The sequence below is a fragment of the Apteryx mantelli genome, chromosome 12 (assembly GCF_036417845.1).
Source record: "Apteryx mantelli isolate bAptMan1 chromosome 12, bAptMan1.hap1, whole genome shotgun sequence".
Lineage (NCBI taxonomy): Eukaryota > Metazoa > Chordata > Aves > Apterygiformes > Apterygidae > Apteryx > Apteryx mantelli.
In genome coordinates this window covers 8591870-8609092 of record NC_089989.1, presented here as the reverse complement: position 1 = coordinate 8609092, position 17223 = coordinate 8591870, and the positions used below count along the sequence as shown (strand labels likewise).

Here is a 17223-nt window from a genome sequence, read left to right as displayed (position 1 = left end):
TTTCATAATACACTAAGGTGGGTTTTTCACCTCTTGTGAAGAGAGAGGTTGAAAAGAAACATTATGACAAAGAATTTTACATTGAGGCCTACAATTTTCAGATGCTTTACACCAAAGCCTTACACCTGACCCAGTACATTCTGGGTAAATGCTCTAACTTACTTTATCTGGCTCTCAGGACCACAGAGTTCAAAATTAGCTATTTCAACTAAAAATTTGGGTGAAACATTCAGTACAAAGCAACAATTTCTCAAGTCAACATACAGTCAACCAAGCTAATTCTCCAGTACGTACTGGTGATTATAGATGCAGTTTTGTTCAAAATAAAGAGTGCATATCTTATAAGCAATTATTCCGAGTATTTGAAATACAGGATACACTGGTAAAAATTAATGTTTCACACCTGCTTTGTTTATATTGGTGAAAATTCAGAATAATCCAAATGAAACCAGAGGTCTGACCTCAGATTTCTACTGCTCTAACAGTAAAACATGTCACTGACATGATTTATAACTTTCTGTATAATTCCCACATTTTGCCTTTTAACTTGTACAATCATCCTTTCCTCCCAACTTCAGATAGCCCATAGAGATGTAGGAAAGCAAGCTGCAGCATAAAACTTTGGGACAGGGGGATCAAAATCAGAAATAAATAAACCGTAGAACACATGAGGATTGGAAAAAAAAAATTACCTGTCAGTATCAGAGGATTAGGACCTAGTTTACTAAAAGCAAAATTACTAAATGTACTAAGTTTAGTAAAAGGAAAAATAATAATAATTAAAAAAAAACCCTTCTCCAGATGTACCTGTCATTCTGCTTTGCTTCTGGATTCTAAGGTAGGCCATTATTTTTAAGTGCACAAATATGTGACGATATGTGCCAAGCCTTAGCACAATTATGTTTTCATTTGAACACACCTTAGACCAATCTAGAGTATTTAAACATTATCAAATGCAAAGCTTTGGCATCACGCGCTACCTTAGCTGTGACAATTTGTTCTTGCAATGTTCAAAGTGGTAAAATTTGGTATTACTATGTATCTCAACTTCTGGTAGCCTGAGTAACAAAGAGCAATTAAAGTGTTATCACAGTAAACTTTTTGAATTACAGATGTTAAGTTATTCTACACATACAGGAGGCAGTATTTATATATAAATTTATATTTATATTTAAAAGACTGGATTTAAGAAACTTCTATTTATCAAAAGGAGTGGAAGATGGCAGCCAGTTCATGCATTTGAAAAAACAAAGGAGCAAACAAAGGAAAAACAGGCTTATTCAATTAAAAAAAAAAATCTCATTTCTGTAGCAGTCACAGGAAATCCCTGAGTATGGATAAGAAATATAATCTGTTCTCATACTTGACACAATATAGGTCATATAAAGCAACACATCATAGATTTGTTTTGGTTTAATACAGGCCATCTAATTCACTTGAGCATTTCACTTAAGTGAAATATGTGGAAAATCCTGCTTTCTCTTAGGGATAGGAAATAGATTTGAGTAACTGAAAATCTTTTGGTTATTTTTCCTGGTAGCTTTTTGTTGCTTGTTTTTGTAGGAAGTTAAGAATTCACTGAGGAAAGTGCCAAGATGTTTGTGTGGCTTTGTGAGTAATGGAAAGAATTTACAAGAAAATACGCTACTGCTGAGCAGTGATATGGAGCAATAATTAATAAAATAATCAAGAAGTAACTGTAGCTAAGATTCCCATTCTATAAAATAGCTTTTCCTTGATGAAAGTGAACTATTGCAAAGTAACTTACATAAAAGATTTGAAATTATGCTCGCCAAGGCAGCCTTACTTGGAATTTGGCAAAAAGCTAATATGTTCTGATTACCTTTACTTTGCAGTTCAAGTTCTTGGTAAAAAAGTGCTACTAGAAAGTAGCTAATTCTGTAGAACTTTATGCTGAGTAAATTCAACTGTTCTCCTGGGCCAGAAATCTAAGAAGTCTTTCAAAAATCCAAGAACATATTGAAAGTGTTTTACTAAAAAATAAAAACAAACCCCAAAACAAAAAAAAACAAAACTTGACAATGATAGAAAAGGCTAGATAGTCAGAAGTGAGCAAAATTAGAAAAGTTCCTTTATGAAGGTTATTAAGAATAACCATTTATTATTATTTTCTTATGAAAATGGGTAGTTTTCACATGGAATACTGCATTCCTCATTCAAGAAAAAGAAAGAAAAAAAAAGCAGTTTCAAGAAACACTGTAGGATTCCTCCTAAGTTTATTACACAGAAGGACAGAATATAGTATTATTCTTTCATGATGACTTAATGCAGTGGGAAATTTTCAAAGTAATAAGCCATATAAATACTACCTTTATACCCCACCATTTACTACAAGGCGTTAACACCCTTGGTCTTCATTAGCGTATCAGAATAAACACAAGTCCTTATGAATGTCAGTCTGTCATACTGAAGCAGCTGTTATCTTCCATACAATTCCTTTCAGTCCCATTAGCATACATCTTCAAACAGTCCAAACTGCTTTATTTTTAAACTTAACTCAAACTTGTTATTCTGATTTCCCATTGATAACGAAAGAGTAAACATATAGCAAAAAGGCTGCAGATATCAGGCAACCTTAATCACTATCTGCCTTCATACTTTTCTCTCTCATCCCCCGCCTTTACTACTGCCACTGGTTTCAAAGCTGTTGCATCACCTGCACTGCATTAGATATGTGCCACCCAGCATGCTTCCTCCCTTCGAATGCCAGCTGCATTTATTTATTTGTATTTATCTAAAGTTGCTGGGGAGGGGGGAGGGGAAGAGCCCTCAATTTGCAGAAGTTACAAAAGTAGGTCAAAAAAAAAAAAAGTTTTGCAAAATGTTCTCACTAAAATTAGACGTTATCAAATAGATTTAACTGAATCAGTCTTTATATTTCATTAGTGACCTTTTTATTTGTTGGTTAAGCAATGTGAATACCAACCTGCATAAAAATCACAAATGATTTGCCCAAAATGAATCACAGGTTGGATAAAGTGGACAGCAGTTCATCTTTTTGGCTAGGGGCAAAGCATCAGACTGCATGAGAATATTTGGACAATTTCCTGACTCTGCCACAAGGAAAATCTATGGATTTGGTTATTATATTCTCGGTACCTCAGCTTTCTTCTTTGTAAAGAAAAAGTAGGAACACTGCTGTGCTATAAGGCTTAGAGTGCAATTTCACAATATATTTAATGCAGTCTAATTATAGACTGCTGCCAAAGGGACAGTCACTTTTTCCCCTTTCACCCTCAGCTGCATGTTTCTGCCCCTTCTCACACTGGCTCTAGCAGTCGTGAGACTGCATGGTGAGTCAGGTTTTTAGGTTTTCATGACTAATCCCAGCTCTCCTTGATGAGCGCGGTGCAAGGAGCAGGAAGCCAGCCTAGTGGACGAGTTGCGCAGAGGCTGGAATCTCCCCATTTGGCAACAGCCTCCAGATCCAATTATTTGGCTTGTGAAACTGCCACCTAGTTAGGAACTCTGATCTCAGAAAGAGTATCTTTCTGCCCATGCAAAGAATATCGCAAAGACTATACCTTTTTACTCCTACCTTTATCATGCCAATATAACAAGCAACAAAATTATATACAGTCAATAATATTTTATACAGTCAGAGCTGAAGTTGCTAAAGTTTTTGTATATTTTGCATATATTCCATATGTGTTAGAATTTATTTTACCTCTTTATGCTATAAGTATTGTCTGGTTTGGGGAAAAAAATGAATTCTATGAAAGAGTGGACAGGAAGGTAACAAAGTTTGCTGATAAACATATTTATAGTCAAAACTAAAACACAAAAATTGAAAAAGCACAATATTAGATCATGAAATAGTAGATTAAATCTTATACACATAAATGCAAAGCAAGGGTCTTGGAAAAGACAACCTAAACCACACATAAACAGTAAGGATCTAGCTTAGCTCTTGCCACCCAAATAAAGAGGTGCTGGATTTACTGTGGATAGCTCCCTAAAAATGCCAGCTCAGTGCTCAGTAGTGGTTGAGGCAGCAAACAATGTTAGGAATTTAGGATGAGAGCTGAGAACAAAAAACAGCAAAAAAGTATTTATTGCACTGCATAAATCAAGGATGTGCCCACATTTTGAATATGGCAAGCAGCTCTGTTCCTGTGCCAGATAATGTTTAGTAAAATTAAAAGAGGAACAGAAAAGGGCAACAGGGATTATTAGAGATATAAAACAGCTTCAATGTGATGAGGGACTAAACAGATTAGGACTCTTCAGTGGGGAAAATAAAAGGATGACTGAGGGGAAAAATAATCTTATTTTTATAAGGTGGCAAGTGCTTACCTGATGGAACAGATAAACAGAGAATAATTATTCAATATTTATCATTACATGGGTTTAAAAAACAAGACAATTACCTCTTTCATGTCCTATAATCATTGTGTAGGGGCTAAAAATAGCTTTGAAGAGGAATTAGGCAAATTCATAAAGTAGCTACTTCGGGGTGTATTTGTAGGCATTTCCTATCCTAGGGTCTCATAGCACCTTACAAACCACAGTGAATCCAGGAAGAGGGTTGTTTAAAAAATAAAAATAAAATAAAGGAAATATGAAGTGTTTTCCCCCTATTATGACCTCACATGTTATAGCGATCAGTGTAAAGTTTTCTTGAATTGGAGGATGATTTTTTGGTTTTGCACATTTGAAAGTCTTTTATAGTTTTTATGCTTTCTCTAAGCTGTCTTTTGGGTTTTATGTTTGCCTTACAATGATTTTACATTTAAAATACCAGAGCTAAGGGCATTTTAATTCTCATTTAGAAACAACTTACACTTTTTGACAAATGACTTCTTGCTGCTAATAGTGCTCTTTGTTCTGCTGTTTCTCCTTCTTAGTTTTGGAGGGAAGGATCTTTTCCACATTTTTTTTTTTAAAGTCAGTAGATTATGCTGAGTCTCTGGAATAGCATCTTTACACAAACTCTAAGCCACCTGCAAGTATTTTGCCCTTTTAGCTGCTACTTATAAATGAAAACAGCAATTGATTTGCCTAAGGGCACATAGTGAATCAATGAGAGAAATCTGGGAACAAAAATGAAGGAGCGAAGGCTGGCAACCAGTTGTTTCAACATCCAAACCATATCACTTTGTACTGAGAAGTCTGTTTTTGCCAGAATATTTGACTGTGTTACGCTAATGACCTGCATGGACTTTGGTACAGGAGATATTTCCACTGACTTCTTTGTCAAGGGAATCTAACTCTTTAATATGCAATCTTATCATTTGTTGGCTTTTTACAGGAAAACCGTAATTGATCTGAAGAGTAATTGGCAAAGTATGCTCTAAAATTTAGAGTCAATGAAGCTCATGATTCAGTAGATGGCCTCTAACCTGAAACATCTAAATTAAAATAGTGTTCAAGGAGTCATGCTAACTGAAATGCCTTTTGCAGATGAGCTAGATCTAGACCTTTAACCCTTAAGCGGTATGCTGCTTAACACTGAAAATATACCTAACTCCACACAAGAAACAGGATCCTTAGAAGTCACGTTTGAGAACCCCCATCAGTTCAGCACATTCACAGACTTTAAACTTCATATATAATTAAGTGAGGGGAGTTTGTATATAAGTAAGCTTCAAATATAATCACTAATAGATACTGACATTACACTACACAACTCCCCCCTGCAATTCTTATGGTATAACAATAAACTTCACTTCTTGGCAACAGCTATCATGCAGTTTCACTATACTGTCAAACAGTCACATCTACATGGGAGGGTCTAGAGATGAACAATATTGAAATGTTCCTATACATCAAGATTTCAGTTTTGTATTATCTCAGTAGAGACTTCAGTTAGAAAACTAGCACGTGTACGTTGCTGATGGGGTACAACCGGGCAGTCCTGCAGAAAGGGCCTTCCATTTGTGTGATGGGACTTAATGCAGTTTGACTACAACTATTAAGGATATCTCTGAACTGAATTACCTGATTTCAACCTACTCGTATTTCTGCAAAATTAAGATATAGATCTTAAAATGTTTGACTCCTCTGTAGCAAATATATGAAGAATGATAGAACTAAACTGGGGAAACTCCCACCAAAAGGGTATACACAGCTGTTTTAAAAATCATTTCTACTTTTATGAAATGCAGCCAACATTTAAATTAAGACAGTGGGGGGGTTTTGTTTGTTTTTGGTTGTTTTTTTTTTTACATGACTCGATTTGGGTGGGGAAAGCAAAGATACTGTTTATTATTACAGTTTCACTTTTAAATGACAGCACCTCAGTCAAGTAATTTCAAGCCATTTTCATACCTTTCCTAGTTCTGGATTTTCAGATGTTTAGATGAAGTGCTGATCTGATATGTCAGGAAACTCTTTGTTGTTTTGCTTGATTTACATACTGAATGGCTAGTGGATTACTTTCCTTTTAGTACAATTACTGAAACATTGAAAGGGCAGGCTTCCTCTTTGTCTCCAAAGCTTACCAAAAGTACAGGGTTCTGACGAAGAAGAAAAAAAAAAAAAAGTGTTTTTGAAAGCTAAGAACAGAAGACTCAAACTGAACGTCTCTATTTGACTAACAAGAATAGATAATCTATCTCTTGATACACATTGCTTAGTTTAAATCATGTGCATCTGCTAATTTGAGAAGGATTTGAGACACAAGATTTAGATTCAGATCCGTTTTCTGAATGCCCCATAATTGTATGAATTTTGATCTATTGATCTAGGATTGCCTAGACTTATTAGAAAAAATGTGGCTGAGATTCAGGAGTGGTCTTGTTCCTTCACAAAATCCTAGCAAATTTCAGGACAGTGAGTGTTTTGCAGTGCTGGATCCCTGCATAATTAACATATGACAAACACACCATTTTTCCCCACACACTCTGAAATTGGAGAATAAAGATTAGTGAGCAATAAGGCATAAAAATACTTAGAAAACTGTTTACAGAGAAATAGAAATACTAGATAGTTTAATTAGTAATTACAGAAAAGCTTTTTAACCCTTCAAAATCTTTGTAAATAATCTGAGAATCCTTGACAGGTGTATCCCAAAGAAATATCTGGCGTGTTAACTTTTGGAATAAAGATACATAAAGAATATAAAAATATGGTTCTATCGGAGTTTTTGTTTATAGGTAGCACTTTTTTGGCAATAGAAAGGAACATTAAATGTGCAGGAAAAGCAAGTTTGAAGCAAACAGGATTGTCATCCCAGACTGCTCTCAAAAGAAAGACTCAAGATTAAAAAAGAAAGAAAGAAAAAAAGTGGGAAGAGAAATAACATTTTCCCATGCAGGTATTCTGGAAAGTATAGCAGACTCCACCTGATGTAATAAACGGACAGTTTACAGAAAAGCCAGGCTCAAAAGAGAAGTAAAATGAGGAACTCTACTGTCAAAAATACAGAAGTTAACTAAATAAATAAATGTACAGTGTTAAAATTTATCATCCTGATTCTAAGAACTAAGTGATATGACCACAGGCTACAAAAATAGCACCAGAAGGAGTCACATGGAGTGATGTAATGTGAACATGGACTAAATCCTTGGGGTTTTTTTTGTTTACTAAAAATTTTAAATTCAGAGAACTCTAGGAAAAACACAAATCAAGAAAAAAGCCCTAATGCACTGAATCAGGTCAAGGACAGCATTTATCTGTATGCATGTGATGCTGACATCAATATCCCACTGTAGAAAAATCATATACTAATGTTGGCACTTAGGCGCAAAATGTGCACAGAAGTAATGGATAAGACTCTCATTTCTGAGAAAGTTATTCTGTATTAAAGGCATCATCTTATAGCCATTTTAATTTCTTCTGTCCTTAGAAGTAGATATAGGAGTGTTAAACACCCCATTATGGGTGTCCTTCCTCATGAGTAGATCGTGACTCTTCAAAAATGGAAGATTTGGGTGTCAGTTGCTTTTCTACCATATGTTCTTGTAAAGAAAGGTACACAGGAAATTCGAGATGCAGTAGAGGGCAGTGCTTTACATTTCAAATTTGCCAGCCTTCACTCCCACTCCTGTAGTAATATGCTCCAAGATAAGGATTTCCAAAGTCTGAAATTTTTTGAAGATGCCTCATTAAAAATATAATCCTAAAACATTTCTAAGGAAGCCAGAAAGAGAAAATAAAACATCTCCCAAGACTTCCGTTAGAATATATTGGAAAACACACATATACTCACAAAGCAGTGCTGGGCTGTAAATGGTTAAAAAAAAAAATTAATGGCTGTATGCAGTGTGCTAATATGCTAATGCAAGCAAGACCTTCGTTCCAGATGCCCTGGTGCATGAGATCATTGGCCAAGTGGCTGGATATTTCAAACCACATGAGAGAACCATTGCTCTTTCCAGTGTGGAACATATCCAGAGGAGGAGGGGGAAAAAAAAAAAGTAGTTTTAGAGTAATTTTTAGAATCTCCTTAAAAGAAAGCAAAAAAATGTTGTCCTGCTATGAGTTGCACTGACTTGCCAGGTCAGTCTTTTTGAACTGGACTTGAATTTAAATTAGCCAATAAATGGACGCTATTATCTTTTTTTTTTTTCCACACCGCATCATAACACCATTGAGGAATTCAGCAGCAGACTCATTGGGCTTTGGAGCCTGTCATAGCTCCTGGTGCTCTATTATCCAACTCCCTTAATTCCAGTTTTATTTTATTTTAGTGTACTTGAATATTCAAGTGTGATGCTTTACAGCATTTAATTCTTTTCATAGAACTAGATGTTAATGAGGAAACAATGTGGTTGAAAGATAAAATACACAATAAAATACATACAACAATGTTATAGCAAATTTTAGATTATAATGAGCAACAACAACAAAGGCAATGGAGTTGAAGCAGTGAAGGACTCAAATTGTGGCTCTACCAGAAACTACTTAGTCAAGTCATTTAGGCTCAGAGTCAGTAAAGCACTTAACATCTGCTTAAGCATATTTCAGTTATTCACCTAAGTTAAACACAAGGGATGGATTTTCAAGAATGCTAAAATGACTTTGATAGCAAAAATGCCATCAGCCTGAGGCACTGTCAAGTTGCAATGCAGTGTCCGGGAATATCCATTGTTAGCCACACCTATACCTTCAAGATCATTGAATCAAAGCCATGAGATTACACCAAATTAAACTTTTCTGTTCTCATTAAAGATTAAATAGTGACTTTGATTTCCTTTAGGGTGGGGTTTGGGGGTCGTCTTCTTTTTTTGGAGGGGAGGGGGGGAAATCATGAGTCACGCTATTACCACTATTCTCAAATTTATTTGACCAAGTAAAGAGCTCTTCTTTCACATCCACATTTCAGTCTCCCCATTAACAGGGAGTTAATTTTACTTCCTGGCTTGGCCTCACCATTGCTTCTCCTAGAAGTAGGGCAACAAGGAAAGCAGCTTTTTGGAGGAGATCTTTCCTAGGGAGGGCTGAAATCTGCAGTGGAGCCTGAACTTCTCATATCCTCACAAGACTGATACCAATCCTCACCAAACTTGCATAATTCAAGTCACAGGACTTGGTGACACTGAACTAGATAGACCGAGGTGAAATCTGCAGCTCTGCTGTAAGTTTTGCACATGTCCACATTACTTGGGCTGTGTCTAAAAGGCTCCAAAAGGGCCATCTCCGGATGGCAAAAGATAAGCAAAATATCAAAAGATTCCCAGTTATACTCTAATGAGAACTCAAGGCAGTTAAGTATATTGGAACATATTTGGAAAAGACTTATTGTTCAGTTAGGGCCTCTTGATGCCTCGGTTTTCTATCCTTGAAAGGGAAACAGTCGTGCTTCTCTTGTACTTTCAACTGTTTATGAGGTATCAACATTGATTATATGATGGACATACTCATTCGTAAACCAGAATTCTTGCTTGCGTGAGACTTAACTGGAATAGTGACAAGAAAAGTATCCCTAATGCCCATTGACACTGGAAAGCTACAGAAAAAGAGAGCTGTGTTCATTAGGGGAGAAAAATTGGAAAACAAAAACTATAAAGCTTTGAACAGGAAGAAGGATTAAAGAACATACTAGAATAGAAAACAGAAGTATTTACTGAATAAAGTTCCCACTCCAGCCATCAATCAGCTATGCAAGTGTTATTCCACTTCTGGTGAGAGGCAACCAAAGCATACAGCAGACATCAGGCAGAAGTAAACCTCACTGACAGTCCTGGACCAAGCAGGTGTATGTGCCTATGCTCAGGCAACTTCACACCTGTAAGAGAAAGTTCCCTCTGAAAATAACATGCTCCTTCATCTGAAACTTCTGCCTCCCTTCTTTGCTTTGGGGCATGGGGAAAGAAGAAAGAAAACAGACTCAATAACCAGTAGAGAAACTCATCATTGAAGGGCACGCTCTCCAAAAATACTTGTCTATGCACATCCTTTCCCACTAGGGAAAGCTGGTTCTTAATTTAAGGGTGTGTTGGGGTTGTTCCCTCCCACCCCCCTTGTTCTTACCACTCCTAGCATTTTTACATTTGTTCTAAATATCCACAAGGTCTCACTTGTCTACCTAGGAAGGGTTTCATTAGAGTGCTTGAAGTCCAAATGGTCTGCTTTTGCTCTCCATGTGTGACAGAATCAGAATTCAGAGTTATTTGCTTCTCAGCATACCGAGATGGCTGCATGCTAGAAGAACATTGCACCTTTATATCTAGCAACCCTGTTATCCCCAAAGCTTGTGAAAGGAGGAAGAAAATTAACACCAAGCTCATGCTGTAGTAGCCACTCAAAGATCCTCAACTGTCCCTCAGAGATTATTTTATAGGGAGTATATTGGCCCCAAATTGTAAATGTCTGAGAATTATCAAATGTAAAAGCTGTCACAAATCAGCAAGTCCCCTAAATAGCAAAGCTGATTAGCACTTTGTTTCCAAGCTATCATGTGATATGCAGTTCTCTTGCTTTGACTCATCTAATCTTTAATGGGGAGGAATATTAAACACCATTGAGATATGCCAGGAATTCTGGAGACTGGCAAGTAGCATGACTTATGGATCTTTTTCAAAAAAGATATTTAGACTGTCATTGGGGAGCTTAAGAAGAAAAAAAAGTGCAGCAACAACTTATTTGGATTTCTCTGTCCACATTTTATCAGTCTTATTAGCATTAGGTCTGGTCTACTGAAGCCAGTAGTATAGATCAGCAACTCAGTAAATATTTATCCCTGGGAAGGGAAATTCTTCCATATGTCCTTAGGGGTATGGCTCATTCATGAGATGTCTGTTCCCCAAGCCAGACCAAGATTATAGTTACTGACCAACTCCTTTAAGTGTTGCTAATTCTCATGATTGTACTGGGAGTAAAACGATTCTGTCCTGTGATCCGGACAGTCTTGTGGAGATCCAGCAGCTCCAGCTCTCACATCATTTTCAGCTCTCTGTGGAAAACCCCTTTGACTAGCTGCCACTTCTATGTCCTGGGCTCCAGGAAACCAGACCATCTAGTCCACTGCTTCCCATGGCAGGCGGACCTTTTCTTTTCTCCTTCAGGACCCAATACAATTTTTCTTTTCAGCTGAAGTTAAATATGAAGAGGAATCGTTAGTGCTATCCTTGTAGTAGGAAAGGAAGCAGAAAGTGTCCAGAAGTCCTGGCCGTCCCTAATCCCTTCTCCGCATCCATTCCTGCAAGCAATGGGTCAGTTTTGCTCTGCTCTCCCTCTGTTCCCTGGAAATTTCCCTCTAACCATGGAGGACTGAAGATCACCTGGGGTATCCTCTGTTTGTCCAGGTCTGAGAAGAGGTCTCAAGCCTGGGATAAAAGCAAATGTACACTGCAACCCAGAAGGAATAGAAATGTAAATAAGGGTAACAAAAGCATAATCAACTGAAAGCTATCTACAATAAATACTGATGAGGAATGTTGTCATGAAGTGTATCCTTGACTGATACAAGCAGGAAGGATGGTGGAACACAGAGTGTGTGGGGGTTGTTGGAAGCCCACATCTTCAGGCAGTTTCAAAAGTTTCTATATCCCCAAATGAAATTCTACACACTTAGGAGAACTGGCAACTTTAGAGTCAAATTCACAGTGCTCAGCATAATCAATAATAACAATAATTTAAAAAGACTGACTAAAACAAGATGCTTTTTGCTGCTGCTGCTGCTGCTGTTGTGGAAGTTTTCTTCCTCATGATATTTTGGGATCTGACCTGTGTTTTTTGAAGTTATTTCTGCAATACCACTGCTAAATTTATAGCTGAAGATGTATTCTCCAGCTACTCAACCCAGAGAGCCTATACATAACTAGCATAAAGAATGCTAGCTGAAGCTTAAGTAGTCAAAATACAGAAATGGCATGAAGTCATAGACATAGACCACAGTCATTAGGAAAGGTATTTAGGAAACAATACCTTTAAAAATAAGGGGGAGGGGGGCTTGTCTTGCCTTTTTAGTGAAGTCTGCAAGACTAGACCATGAGGGGAAAAGCAAGTTAATCACAATCCGTTCTCTTTCCCATCTTTCAGTTGCCTGCATGTTTCAGGGTAAGATACAAAACTGATTTGTTCTTAGCTAGAGAACAGACTCTGAATATTGCCAGGGAAAAAACAAGGTTACTTTAAGGCTGTTTTGTTTGTCTTTTATCAGTCACTGTTAAAACATACTGGAGAGGGAAGAGCCTGATCTTTTAGATTCTACTTAGTATGAAAGGGGATGGTGCTGGGCAGAGAGCTGGCTGAAAACTCTTGAAAGAGGATTGCTGTGGTGCTGGAGACAGAAGGTTCAAGTAGGATGCTTCCGCTTTGAAGAAAGTTAGTTCTCTGCTACTTAAGCTTACTGAATACTGCAACTACATAAACCTGCTCACAGAGCGAGCTGCAAGTTTTACGTCATTACATACTAGCCTCCTTCAGGTTATAAACTTTTTTTTTTTTTTTTTTTTAACTTCTTTAATCTGAAAGGAGGAATCCAGGAATACTTAAGCTGTAGTGACTGCACATCTCCTATTTCCTAGCTTGAGTCCCATGACAGTGCAACAGTATTTGGCATCTGTAAACCAATTCTTTCTGGATTAGTAGTTCCTTAAAATGGGTTGGAAGTGTACTAAATGGTTTGGATATGTACTAAAATAGTACATATCTTAGCCAAAAAAAAAAAAAAAAGACTAGAATCCAGTTCCTTATGAGTCCTTATTCTGACAGCTGACTAAAGAACAATTACTTATCCATCAAAACTGAGACTTTAAAATCTTTCATAAGTTTTACAGGGTAAAATCAAGACTATTTTGAAGCTTGTCAACAAAACAAACATCTTAGTGGTGAAGTCTTATCTGGCATGCTTGATCCCCAGGTTCAAAACTAAGGTGGATACCCAAACCCTTGTCTGCTGGCTATTCTGCAATTGGTCTTTCAGTCTCTCCTGATGGAACTGCTTTGCTTTGTATAAATACATATTAATAGGAGCAAAATTCTGGAACTTATTTTGTCCCAAACAACTGGAGTGTTTGCTATTTGGAATAAAGGGATGACTCTCATCGAAATCAGAAACTTTGTCTTGGAACATAGAAACTTTTCCTGACAAAAGCTTCACTAAAATAAATTAACTTCCATGCAAAACTTTGGCTTTGAATCTCTTTTTCCAATGAAAAAGCATTTTGTTGAAAGATTCTTGATGACCTCCCTCTCTAAACTGAAGTACGTTTTGAGTAATCACTACGTAGGACAAGGAAATTTTTGAAAATCATGAGCTTTATCAGTGTCATCCAACAGATGCATTTTGCATAAGTAATTAATTTTGAAAGAAATATCCATAAGCATTTTCTACTTGTTTGCAGTTATTTTCAGGGTATAGTGAGTAACTGTCACGCTCGTCAGTAATCTAACTGCATCTGAAAACAGCTGCAATTTATTGATGAGTAATCTTTGCATATGAATAGATTTTGATCTGTATATGACTAATTTCTACTTCTTCTGGAAGAGATTAAACATCTTTTGCTTCCTGTTAGAAAGCAATTACAATTTACATGGACAATTGCCATTTTTTGCTTGAAAGAACTACTGCATTCGCTACAAATGAACACTACAGTTAAACTGGAAGCCATATTTCATTCTTAACTTCTTTCAGTTGATTGTGATATTATCTCCCAAATTCCACTGGAGCAGAATCTTAAGGCCCATCAAGTGATAGTTTATGTGCAGAAACTCTAAGCAGCTGAATTATGTATACACAAGAGAATCCAGATGTTTTGAATTATTTTTTGTGCTTATTTCAAAACAGGTATTTATTACCTCTTTTTTCATTCAAACACTTACTATATATGCTACATTGCAAGAGGAGATGTGATTGTAATATATCCATGCTAGTTTTAGTACAAGTAGAAGTAATAAAAGTAAGTGAGGATAAGTTGTCATGGATGTCAACATAGAATAGCAACTTCAATGTATACATGTTCCCTGGGGGTTTGGATGACTGCTTATGCTCAGGCTGGCTCCAGTCTGTTGATGTTGTCACATGTTTAAAGTTCAGTAAAACTAAGAATAATCTGCCAATCCTAAACCAATCCTAAAACACTACCTTCACTGGGAGTGTTGATACTCCCTTTGTAGTTAATTTAAGTGCAACATTTGAAGAAGTTTAATGTTTGTGGTGTAGGAACTGTTCAAGAAATTACTGCTAACAGAATTTATTACATATTTGAATTTCTAATCTACCTAACCAATCTTATAGGCAGAATTCAGTTCTTGCAGACAGGCGTAGTAACAAAGACTATTGTTTCTAAAATACATTTTTCTTGGATAATCTCTAGTCACCATTTGCACAGAGTTTAATTTAAACCAAGACAAGCATCAATGTAAAAATCCCATTTCTCAAAAACTTTTTCCCCTGCTAGTGTAAAATTGACTTGAATATTCTGGAGAAAGGAAGACTTTCCCTTGGTCAAGGAGGATCAGGTTAGAGATCATTTAAGCAAACTTGACACCCACAAATCCATGGGCCCTGATGGGATGCACCCACGAGTGCTGAGGGAGCTGGTGGATGTCATTGCTAAGCCACTCTCCATCATCTTTGAAAGGTCATGGAGAACAGGAGAGGTGCCTGAAGACTAGAAGAAAGCCAGTGTCACCCCAGTCTTCAAAAAGGGCAAGGAGGAGGACCCAGGGAACTACAGGCCAGTCAGCCTCACCTCCATCCCTGGAAAGGTGATGGAGCAGCTCATCCTGGAGGCCATCTCCAAGCATGTGGAGGACAAGAAGGTGATCAGGAGTAGTCAGCATGGCTTCACCAAGGGGAAATCATGCCTAACCAATCTGATAGCCTTCTCTGATGGAATGACTGGCTGGGTAGATGAGGGGAGAGCAGTGGATGTTGTCTGCCTTGACTTCAGCAAGGCTTTTGTCACTGTCTCCCATAACTTCCTCATAGACAAGCTCAGGAAGTGTGGTTTAGATGAGTGGACAGTGAGGTGGATTGAGAACTGGCTGTATGGCAGAGCTCAGAGAGTTGTGCTCAGTGGCACAGAGTCTAGTTGGAGGCCTGTAGCTAGCGGTGTCCCCCAAGGGTCAGTACCGGGTCCAGTCTTGTTCAACTTCTTCATCAAGGACCTGGATGAAGGGACAGAGTGCACCCTCAGCAAGTTTGCCGACGATACAATACAGGGAGGAGTGGCCGATACGTCAGAGGGCTGGGCTGCCATTCAGAGAGACCTGGACAGGCTGGAGAGGTGGGCAGAGAGGAACCTCATGAAGTTCAAAGGCAAGTGCAGAGTCCTGCACCTAGGGAGGAATAACCCCAGGCACCAGTACAGGTTGGGGGTTGACCTGCTGGAAAGCAGCTCTGCGGAGAAGGACCTGGGAGTGCTGGTGGACACCAAGTTAAGCATGAGGCAGCAATGTGCCCTTGTGGCCAAGAAGGCCAATGGTATCCTGGGGTGCATCAGGAAGAGTGTTGCCAGCAGGTCGAGGGAGGTGATTCTCCCCCTCTGCTCAGCCCTGGTGAGGCCCCATCTGGAGTACTGCGTCCAGTTCTGGGCTCCCCAGTACAAGAGGGATGTGGCACTACTGGAGCAAGACCAGCGAAGGGCTACAAAGATGATTAGGGGACTGGAGCATCTCTCTTATGAGGAAAGACTGAGAGAGCTGGGCCTAGAGAAGAGAAGGCTGAGAGGAGATCTTATTAACGTGTACAAGTATGTGAAGGGAGGGTGTCAAGAGGATGGGGCCAGACTCTTTTCAGTGGTGCCCAGCGACAGGACACAAGGCAACAGGCACAAACTGAAACATAGACAATTCCATCTGAACATGAGGAAATACTTTTTCACTGTGAGGGTGACAGAGCACTGGAGCAGGTTGCCCAGAGAGGTTGTGGAGTCTCCTTCTCTGGAGATATTCAAAACCCACCTGGACGCAATCCTGTGCAACATGCTCTAGGTGACCCTGCTTGAGCAGGGGGGTTGGACTAGATGATCTCCAGAGGTCCCTTCCAACCTCAACCATTCTGTCTGATTCTGTGATTCTAGGTCTTACTACTGCTGTGTAGAAGAGGTACCACCAAAGCTCTGTTAATATGGCCAGTATGTTTTCATTTCTCACCCAGCCTTTCTTAAAAAGCAAAGCATGCACATAACAGCTGTTGATATTGCACTAAGATTTCTACAACTATGTTGAACAGAACTATCAGACATACTGCATTTTGCTTGTTGAATAAAAATGTCAGTGAATTTTTAATATGCTGGTAACTGGGGACACTTAAGCAATGAGATTGTATCTTTTATAATCTTAAAAATTCATGTCTAAATGAAACCAGGAGGGACGGTTTTGTCTTGAAGACAAAACATCTCCATGGAATATTCATCAATTTGCATTTGGAGATATAGGATACAGAAAAGTGGACTTGGTGCAGTTTGTCATAATTGAAGGGGCAGGGTGCAATAACATAAATGACATTTTTTCATACAGATTGATAGTTAATAATATAAAGGTGTGTTAGGTGTAGAAAATAGAAAGTGTGGCAAACTGCATAAGAAGTGTTAGTTTGAAGGTTAGACTAATACATCAAGCAGAAGAGTTCATTTCAAACTCTGTAAAGTGGGTTGCTAATGAGCCTACTAGCTCCATGGTTCATCCCTAGTATCTTTGTCCACAAAGAAACACTTCAGTCAGTAATCTCTTTCATTTACAATGACTCTGATTGGACTATGAGTGCTTATTATATACCATAGCATCTCTTTAGACTTGTAAGAGAAGTGGTATCACCACCAAATTTTACCCTGGACAATTATATAAGGCAGTATTGCACAAAAATCT

General features: G+C 38.0%; 1 protein-coding gene across 1 annotated transcript in view; it reads left to right on the top strand.

The window, feature by feature from the left end:
• Window positions 1-17223, top strand: part of CNBP (CCHC-type zinc finger nucleic acid binding protein) — a 73509-nt gene that overhangs the window by 989 nt on the left and 55297 nt on the right. The window lies entirely within an intron of this gene.